The following is an 11,246-nucleotide window of genomic DNA, read 5'->3' as shown; positions in this document are numbered from 1 at the left end:
GGCAAGGGTTTTACTTACCCAACAATAAATGGGAACAGTCCCCTGTATCAATATATAATTTGAAAATATGCCAGAATTATCAAAGCTTCCAGCTTCTCTTAGGTGGCTAAAAATCATTTAAAACACTTTAAGTCTGCTTTTAAATGAACAACATAAAAAGAAACCAACTCAGCAATGCTGCACCTGGCAAGGGAAATTGCTCTAGTTCAAGCACTTTGTGTGTGTCATTGCTGATTGCTGATTGTGGTCGTTCTATGCTGTCCAGGAGCACTTAGTTTCAGAAGCCCATTTGTTGTCATTTGACATCTGACGCCCTTGTTCATCTCAGTCAGGCTTAGATGCAAAGTCATCTCTGGGTAATGGTGCAAACACTGCAAATGGTAAGCAAGCCCATTATGCCTGAAGAATGCAGACAGCGAATCTTTGCAGAGTTTGTTTGTGAAGCCGTCACATACATCACATCTCTCTTAAAATCGTGTGTTGTGATTGCGGCAGTGAATGAGAATATGACACATTAAGAAGAAGGGAGACCTGGGATTTTGCCCAATTAACATTTCACCTTTATATTTTTTTTAACCATGTAAAGCACTTTGTGCTACATTTTTGTATGAAAAGTGCTTTATAAATAAAGATTGATTGATTAATTGATATTATTAACTGGAGGAATGTGAAGCAGATTACCCTCATTTTGGCTGCGATCGTCTATCAGGGATGTCTGCTTTTTGTGTGAAACTGCTGATGGCCAACACTGCTTTATAGCTTGTGAGTGAAGTACCAGAGTCTGTATTTTAAACAGACAACATGGAAATTCCAGCTGCATGCATTGCTAGACGCAAGATTGGATGTAAACAACAGAGAGGCACCAACCTGACAGTCAAAAGTGAGGATAATTTATCTTCCCCTGCATCTATCTCAGCAGTAAGCCGGCTCTGTCAGTACCCATGCAGTGAAGACGTCGTTGTTTGAGCCCATTATAAAAGTTCAGGCCGTCACTAAAGGAGTCAGGGAAACAGGGCTCCTCTAGCTTGACAGCAAATCTTTACTAAAAGCATATAATAGGAAACTTTTTTTTCCCCCTGCACAGATGCCAACATTACGCTGTATGCATGAGTAATGGAGGCAGGTTGCACGGCTCATGCCACTCTACGCTTTGATCAAATAAATATTAAAACCACTTGCCAAAGTAGCAGAATGCTTAATTGCAGCATATTGAATGATAAATAGGGCAGCGTGTTCTCTTAAAAACACAGGTTAATTGGCCTGCCAGGCTCTGGCGTTGACATTGACTCCAAAGCAAAGTTTCTGCTGACTAATGCCAGCCTAAATTGGAAACATTTCATTTAAGCCCAACTAAATCTTTAACCTATAAAACTGCTTTAACAGATAAACTATGCCAACATCATAGGATGCTTCTTTTATGATTGAAATTTAAAACAAACACACTGACATACCTCCAGTGGTTCTTGACAAAGCAAGCCACTTCACCCTGATCATCCTTCTCTGCCTATTCAGCAAGTGAGGAGGGGGGGGGGGACGATAAATCAAATTCCCCACTCCTGCTGTAGAGCTCCACAGGTCCAGGAGGACAGTGTCCACTTCCTTACATTAATCTTTTAATGGACTCTCCTCCCTTCTCTTTGGCAGCTGCACTTCCCCTGACAGGTCAGCAACGATTGCTGGGGTCATTAGTCCTCTGATAGGCTGAACGATAAGATCAGCAACAGCAGGGACAAGGTGTGGGAGAGACAGCGCTGAGCTAGCTACAACACTCGGGGTTAAAGAGGAGAGTCGTCTCCGCAAGGTCGTTCTAAGAGAGTAAGACAACAGGAGTCAATTTAGCAGTGAGGAGCAACGATAGATGCTCTGTGAACTTATAGTAATAACTCTTTTGTAACACACGTGTTAAATCAGCACTTCTTTTCTCTTTTTTTTGCCTAATCTCTGCAATCAGTAATGGAGTGTACTCATCTTTCCTCTTGTTAATGATGGAAGTTTGATTTTCAGGGTGTGGCAGACCACTTTTAGATTTCTGAGAGGTGTTTCATGCAGAGCTATTAACTACAGATGAAGGGCGAACTCTGAATAGTATAACGGAGCACTCCAGTTTGGATCACAGCAAATAAAGCTGGAAAAAGCCAGCTTTTCTCCTAATGAACCCAGAGGAAGGTATTTTATTAAAAAAAACAAAAACAAAAGGAAGAGATAAGAGAGAGGATGCTTGTTCTCCAGGAAAAGCTTTTGGCCTGTCTTCTGATGCACTTTTCACAGTCGGCCGCATCCTAGTTAAAATTAACTACAGACAAAAGCAGTTCAATACATATTGTCAGAGGCGAACAAATGGGCTGGAGTTGGTGGGTTGATAGGGGGTAAATGTATTTCTTAATCTGCACTGTGGTATAAGGGTAACTGGGTAAATGTGGCCCACTACTCACAACAAGTCCCTTGAGAGATTATACCAATTGCCATTTCAGAAATGAATTCAGTGACCTACAGTAATGAGAAATTCATTTGCACACTGTTTGCTGCCAGACAATTGTGTGTGTGTGTGTGTGTGTGTGTGTGTGTGTGTGTGTGTGTGTGTGTGTGTGTGTGTGTGGCAGAAAGAGAGCATGTGCATGGGCGTGTGTTGTGGATTTCCTACTATGGGAACAAAAGCAGTTGAAATGAAAGTCAGAAGCAAAAAACAAACATGACAAAAGGACAGATGCCAAAGAGAATGTCAGCATGATATTTGACTCTAAGGTAAAGTGTGTGCTAGATGCAGTTTGAGTTTCTCACCTCAAAAACAGAACATGATGCTTTTCATTTTTAAATTAAGCCTTTAATAAAGCCTTTAAATAGCTACATTTTTTAGATCACCCCACTGAAGGTTGCAAGTCTTCCTGAGCCCATTCTGCCAGTTACTAATGCAACACCACCATCCAATACTGATTTTTAGTCTTATTTCTTGCGCACAGAGATTTCTCCAGATTTATTGAAACTTTTGACAATACTAGTTACTGTAAATGATGAGATATTCAAAGTCTTAAGAATTTTATATTGAGGAACAATACTCTGAAATTTATACTTTTAAAAAAAGACTTATAGAGTTTTTTGCAGGTAGATCACTATACACCCCCACCCACCCCCGTGCTTTCTTTTTAGTACCACTTAGGCCTTTTGCTTCCACATCTCAACTTTTTGTATGTGATCAAAATATGGGTTCATGAGATTTACCAATGAAAATCATTGCATTCTGCACACAGTTTGAGCCATATGTAACTACGTTGAGTGACCTGCAAGGAAAGACAGGCCGCTGGTTAGACACATGTCAGTCACATGTTAGTCACATCAGCAAAACATAATGTATACATACAGTGGGGCAAAAAAGTATTTAGTCAGCCACCGATTGTGCAAGTTCCCCCACTTAAAATGATGACAGAGGTCAGTAATTTGCACCAGAGGTACACTTCAACTGTGAGAGACAGAATGTGAAAAAAAAATCCATGAATTCACATGGTAGGATTTGTAAAGAATTTATTCGTAAATTAGGGTGGAAAATAAGTATTTGGTCACCTCAAACAAGGAAAATCTCTGGCTCTCACAGACCTGTAACGTCTTCTGTAAGAAGCTTTTCTGTCCCCCACTCGTTACCTGTATGAATGGCACCTGTTTGAACTCATCATCTGTATAAAAGACACCTGTCCACAGCCTCAAACAGTCAGACCCCAAACGCCGCCATGGCCAAGACCAAAGAGCTTTCGAAGGACACCAGGAAAAGTTTTGTAGACCTGCACCAGACTGGGAAGAGTGAATCTACAATAGGCAAGCAGCTTGGTGTGAAAAAATCAACTGTGGGAGCAATCATCAGAAAATGGAAGACATACAAGACCACTGATAATCTCCCTCGATCTGGGGCTCCACACAAGATCTCATCCCGTGGGGTCAAAATGATCATGAGAACAGTGAGCAAAGATCCCAGAACCACAAGGGGGGACCTGGTGAATGACCTGCAGAGAGCTGGGACCAAAGTAACAAAGGTCACCATCAGTAACACACTACAACGGCAGGGAATCAAATCCCGCAGTGCCAGACGTGTTCCGCTGCTGAAGCCAGTGCATGTCCAGGCCCGTCTGAAGTTTGCCAGAGAGCACATGGATGATACAGCAGAGGATTGGGAGAATGTCATGTGGTCAGATGAAACCAAAGTAGAACTTTTTGGTATAAACTCAACTCGTCGTGTTTGGAGGAAGAAGAATACTGAGTTGCATCCCAAGAACACCATACCTACTGTGAAGCATGGGGGTGGAAACATCATGCTATGGGGCTGTTTTTCTGCCAAGGGGACAGGACGACTGATCCGTGTTAAGGACAGAATGAATGGGGCCATGTATCGTGAGATTTTGAGCCAAAACCTCCTTCCATCAGTGAGAACTTTGAAGATGAAACGAGGCTGGGTCTTCCAACATGACAATGATCCAAAACACACCGCCCGGGCAACAAAGGAGTGGCTCCGTAAGAAGCATTTGAAAGTCCTGGAGTGGCCTAGCCAGTCTCCAGACCTCAACCCCATAGAAAATCTGTGGCGGGAGTTGAAAGTCCGTGTTGCTCGGCGACAGCCCCAAAACATCACTGCTCTCGAGAAGATCTGCATGGAGGAATGGGCCAAAATACCAGCTACTGTGTGTGCAAACCTGGTAAAGACCTATAGTAAACGTTTGACCTCTGTTATTGCCAACAAAGGTTATGTTACAAAGTATTGAGTTGTATTTTTGTTATTGACCAAATACTTATTTTCCACCCTGATTTACCAATAAATTCTTTACAAATCCTACCATGTGGATTCATGGATTTTTTTTTCACATTCTGTCTCTCACAGTTGAAGTGTACCTCTGGTGCAAATTACTGACCTCTGTCATCATTTTAAGTGGGGGAACTTGCACAATCGGTGGCTGACTAAATACTTTTTTGCCCCACTGTATATATGTATACATATGACGTATACAAACATAACATATGTCTGTAGTGGTACAAGAAACCACACATTTAGACACCATTTAAAAATGGCTTCTTGACACAAAGGCTTCCCACTGATCTTAATTAAATAGATGTGCAACATAGTTGTGGTTAATACCATGTTTAACTACATCAAGGAAACATGCGATTTTGATTGTTTTCTTACTTTAGGTCTAGTCAAACATAAATCTGTGACCTGGAGTATCACTTCTTTAACTTTGACTAACATTTGTGAAGATGGATCGTCAGAGGAATCCTACAATATGTCTTATTTTCCTAATTAAATTCTAGCAACTAATCAAATTAGGCAGCAGTTTGCATACCAGCAGCCCTACAAACATGCACACACACAAATTAAAACATGCAAGTCAAATTAAGTAAGCAGCGTAGGCCGCTGAACCCTCAGCGCTACAGTCTTCTTTTATGTTATTATTTTAGAAGACACAAAAACACTTGGACTGATTAGTTCTGGGAATAAATGATCTCTAATTAGGCTAAGTGCTTCAGAGGGAATATTTTAGAAGACGGAGCCCTGAACGACTCCAGACAAGAACAAAAGCTGAAACAGGGACGCGCCCAGAAGTTTTACGGGTTGCCATATTGGGGGGCCACTAAAATTATTGGGGTGGCGCACCAAATTCAGAGTTTCCAGTGTTTTTATGATGTTGTCAAATATAGATTACTTGAAAAATCTGGCAAAAAAGAGAGAAAGAAAAGAATTACATGCCTAGTTACTTTCCTGCTATTCAAGCTGATATCAGTGAAAATGGGTACGTATGAAAAACAAATAAGATTTTGAAATCCTTAATAATCTGTTTTAAATAACAAGTTAAAGTTTCAACTCATTTTAAGGTGTATTCCTCTTTCTTTTTGATAAAATTATGTCACTTGGATTACAGACCATTACATGAGGGAAGTTGAATTATCACCATCAGATAAAAAACAATGTTAAGGCAGCTTACTCTCTGGGCAGTGTATACTTTCAAGGGAATAGTATTGTATTTTTACATTCATTTTGTTTTCTTTCTTCACACAGAGGGAAGAGTATGTAATCGGTTCTGTTTATCTGTCTGTGTCTAGAAGCCTAGCGTGCACACTTTTCAAGATGTCATGTTCAAATTTTGAATAGTGTGATAGTAGATACCGATTTACAGCTCAAGCTCATTTAAAAATATGGTGAAAATTGGGTCAAGGTCACACCAAATGTGAAAATCAGTAAAAACCTTTTATAACCCAAAATATTTTATGGATCCTTTCTAAACAACATTTTAATATACTAGGCCTCAGGGCCTAGCTACACATCGGGTGATTGTGGCTCAAGAGTTGGGAGTTCGCCTTGTTCACCTTGCAATTGGAAGGTTGCCGGTTCGAGCCCCAGCTTGGACAGTCTCGGTCGTTGTGTCCTTGGGCAAGACACTTCACCCGTTGCCTACTGGTGGTGGTCAGAGGGCTGGGTGGCGCCAGTGTCCGGCAGCCTCGCCTCTGTCAGTGTGCCCCAGGCTGGCTGTGGCTACAATGTAGCTTGCCATCACCAGTGTGTGAAAGTGTGTGTAAATGGGTGGATGACTGGTTGTGTAAAGCACTTTGGGGTCCTTAGGGACTAGAAAAGCACTATACAAATACAGGCCATTTGACCTTTAAAAAAAATTTCAAGAACCTACATTGAGTCATGTGAAAGGGCATAGAGACAAATGTACAACACACTTTGTTTTTTCAATAGACAGTCTAACATTATTACATTGTAGCAAAAACAGGCTGACGTCAGCATTTTGTAACCTAAACATCATAAAACATCAAAGTTTTAGTGTAGCCCTTGCCCTTGCACTTCCCGGTTGCACTTTCTGAGTGCTCGTTTGTAATTTGCAGCAGCATCCTTTGTAGCACACTTTGTATCTATCTGTGCATTTTGCCTAATACAACTATACCAGAAAGTCTGGACTACAGGAACTGAAAATGTTTTGTATGGCTCTTTTGTATTTTGCGCTTGAGCAGATGCTTTGATGAATTTGTACAAATGTGTATTCTACTGGGGGCTTTAATGTGAGCCAAGTCTTGACCACACAAAAACAATATTAATTTTGTCAGGGTTTTTGTAACTGTTTCATAATACTGAGCTCATTGTCTGCACTGACTTTATTTAATGTGCATGCAAAAAGCCACAATTATGCTAAATTTCTACAACTGTTTAGAGGATTTTATGCTTTATGCTCATGCTATTCATTTAGATTTTTGAATTATTTTTTAGCCAACCCTGGAGGATGCATCCATTTCTCACTATACTATAAGGTGAATGGAAAAAAAATAATCAGCAGTTACAGAGCAGAACATCTTATAAAAAAAACCTTCAGTTTGAGTGAAAAGACTGCATCTCTCAGGGACGACTATTGTGAAAGGACTTAACGGAAAGTAAAAGAATTTAATAAATCATAGAAGGATATTCAGGCAACTTACTATACACTTAACAAGAGTAGTTTTTGCCAAAGTTAATGAAATGTGCCCTTTGAACAAGAAATGTGGATTTTAATGCAAACTGCCTTTGAAGTGAAGGATCAGGGACCCCCGAAGAACAAGATTTGAGCCTCGAAGGACTTCGGCTTTTCACTCAAGGAGCAAGAAAGTTGCTCAGAAAGCATGCAGTCAATAATTTTTAAACCCTGGCTTTTCAGTGAGACTGCAGTTCCAATAACTGCATCAATGGCACACTGTAGTCGAGCCAAGCTTCAACAAACTCTCCCTGAATACTTCAAGAAAGGCAGATTTAGTCATTTAGGTGGCCTAGGCAATATTAGGATGGAGTAGAAGGTAAAGTGCTACAGTGTAATTGAAGAAAAAATAACTCACATTGGCCTTTAGTTCCAAAATACAATTGCCTAATATATTCATTAATAACTGCCAGTCCAAATCTGCTGTCTGTGTTGGAGACAGTGGTGTTTTATTAGTTTAACCATGATTTCATTTTATTTAATAAACTCCGAGGTAAGACTCCAGCAAACACCTTGAAACATAATTTAAGCTTCTCAGCCTCTAAGAGGTACCTCTTTGTTAGCATGAGCATGCATCGTGTATACTCTTCCTGGTCACTAATGGATCAGTGTTTGTGATGAAATTTGGAAAGAGCTCAGTTTTCAGAAGTTTTTCTGAAATCATACAACTATCATGCCAGTAAAAGAGCGTTAACAAACCTTGATTGTAATTTTTAAAGTGATGTTGAGCAGTAGTTGTCCAGGATTTCTGGAGGTCTTTTAAAGTTTTTCCCTGTACACTGGCTGCTTTTTCACTTATTTTCAGTGCAGTACTTGTGCTAGAACATTTAATGCAAAAATGCCCCCCGAAAAATGTCTTCCAATTTCTTTAGTTGAATCCACGTATGAAAAATGATTACACAGTTTTAAAGACATAAAATAGGATTTTTCTTTAGACATAGGATGTGAGCATATCTGTATCTTTAGTTTGTTGTTTGCTGAAGCCTCATCAGAAATGGTCTTAATAGAAAAAGTGAATTTCAAGAAATCATTCTTAAGCAAAGGATTTAGGGAGAAAAGGTTTATAGAGTGAAGAATCCAAATTTACATTTATGGTTCAAATCAGTGTCAATGTGTAGAGAGGAGGATATTCTAGAGGTATAACAGTGAGTTTCTGCAATTACCTATAAACATAGTAGAAGCGCTGTCATGGCTTGGTGTTGCATTTCACCCAGTAAAACTTAAAAGTGAATGAAACAGGACATGATCAGTGGGTTTAAATCACAAAAAGCCCTTCATGTGTTTCATGTCTGCGTGTCTTGTGTTGTCATGTCTGTGTCTCATTATGTTTCCTGTTTTATTTTGAAGAGCTCTTAAGTTCCCATGTTCAACGTGTTTAGTTTTACTCTCCCCCTGCGACGTTGTTATGTTCATTCATATCAGCTGTCCCCATGTGTTTCCACTTTCCCTGATCACCTCATGTGTGCATTTAGCCTGTGAGTTTCCAGTCATTCGTCGTCAGGTCGTCTGCTAAGTTCACATCGTTTTTCCAGGTTTTTCCCATGTATCCATGCCAGGTCGCACGCTCAAGTTTTTTCATGTTTTAATCTTAGTTCACCCAGTTTAAGTTATTGTTTAGTTTCGTCTCTGCCTTTTGTTTTGTACTTTTTTTTGTACTTTTTTTTGGTACTATCATGCGATTGCTGCAGCTTTCACATATTTTATATTTTTTAATAATAATAATGGATTGTATTTATATAGCGCTTTTCGAGACCCTCAAAGCGCTTTACACTATTCATTCACTATTCATACACATTCACACACTGGTGGAGGAAAGCTACACTCATATCGTGCCATCGGCCCCTCTGGTCATCACCAGTAGGCGGTAGGTGAAGTGTCTTGCCCACAACGACCAAGACTTACAGAGCTGGGGATTGGCGACCTTCCGGTTACAAGATGAGCTTCCCAACCCCCTGAACCACAATCGCCCATTTTTGTCACTTAAGTTTTGTTTTGTCTCTTCCCGTGATGCTCTTGGGTCCACCTTCTCAGTCCACACAGTCAGCTTTGCCGCCAGACTGTGACATGTTAATATTCCACTGCAAAGCACTTACAAACCAATCATTTTTCAATTAGTTAATTATCATCCCATTGTTTGTTGCCAGTAAAATAATTATTAAAAAAGCTTTAGCTAACTACAAATTTTTGATGGTGATGCTTAGTATAAAGTGTTACCCATTCCACTTTACTGAAGCACTAGCTTTTCCTGCTCAGCTCCTATAGGACGTGGTGTAAATAGCTGTCTCAGCGAGCACAGTCATCGCCAGCCTCTGATCTCTAAGGAAGGTTCCATTACACATCAAAGCAAGTGAGGGTGGTTTATTTATCTTGTAAACACATGCGCATTACTAATTACCCCGCACATCACCTTAAAAGAATTCCACCTCCATCAAAGTCACGACTGTTCAATAGAAAACGATTTTTTCCCCTTTTCTTCTATTCTCTCGCCAGGACGGGATTAAAAGCTGGTTATCGTTCAATTCCTTTAATGTCGCCTCTCTCCCTGCTGCCGTTTCAAGCTAATTGAATTTCTTCCGGGGCGATGCTATATTGGCTGGCTGACAGGTAACATTATAAAGCGTGACCTTCCCTGCGTTATTATCCTTCTGACAGCTCAGAGATTCCGTGGGTGGGAAGAAGACAGGACAGTCCCCAACTTTTCATGTAGCAGATACACTTGTCAGATCGTGTCAGGTCAAACTTTTTTTTAAGGTAAATTTCATATTTAAATATACTCGTGCTCTACATAAAACTGGCAAAACGTTAAACAAATATTCCCGTTTATGTGTGGATTTTCCTTGCATAATACAGTCATATAGAGTATAAAATCCCTTCACCAATGAGGTATTTCTAGACTCCTTGACAATGAGGGAAATCTAAGGTTGACTCATCTCATGAGTAGGTGGAGAGAGGAGCAGCTCTGGTAGTTTTCACAGGCTGTCAGGTGTCTTTTTGTGTGTATATTGCCGAGTTTATATTAGGCTATTTAAAATTATGAATCTATTTAAAGCAACTGTGCTTTTAAGATTGAAGAATACTCAGATCAGGAAAGGGAATGTTAAAAAAACAACAACATTACCTTCATCTACACACGTCCCTGTGGGTTTGTATTATGATCTTTCTTTCCCCTTCCCCTTGAGTGTGTGTGTTCTGTTATTCATGCCTGTGTGTCTATGTGTGTGTGAGAGTACAGAATGTGTGGACAAGCAAGCGTTGTGTTCAATTGTCCATTCAGTGAGCTCAGCAGGGTGTGAGGGCCCTCTGGCCAGACAGTCCAACGCTCTGGTTGTCAGGCTTCATTTCAGATCCTCAAATAATGTCTTCTTGTTGTGCTGTGGGTACAATGGACCAGCATTTTAAGAATCACATTAACTATTTATCATGTTTATGTGCAACATCTGAAAACAAGGTAAATATAAAAACTGCTGACATGAACAGAAGTTGTGATGGAGTATCCTCTGAATTATGAAGCATCATACCCTTTTTCTTCGATGACAGACAAAACGATGGAACACTTATGGCAAGGTATCTCTCCTGAGAATTATTAAGTTATGAAATAAAAATCCTATTCAGAGGAAATGTCTTGCCTTCATGTTATAACATTGTCAGGCACCTGGGTCTTATGACCCAGGGTACATGAGCAGTTTTGGACTTGTTTGTATCTTTCTGGTGTGTACTGTGATTATGTGTTGTGCTTGTGTCCCTGGGTTTCCTTTAGACAGTGTGTGT

Source organism: Aulonocara stuartgranti (genome assembly GCF_965226115.1).
Source record: "Aulonocara stuartgranti genome assembly, chromosome: 17".
Lineage (NCBI taxonomy): Eukaryota > Metazoa > Chordata > Actinopteri > Cichliformes > Cichlidae > Aulonocara > Aulonocara stuartgranti.
The sequence above is the reverse complement of the archived record's forward strand: the minus strand, read 5'-3'. Positions refer to the sequence as shown.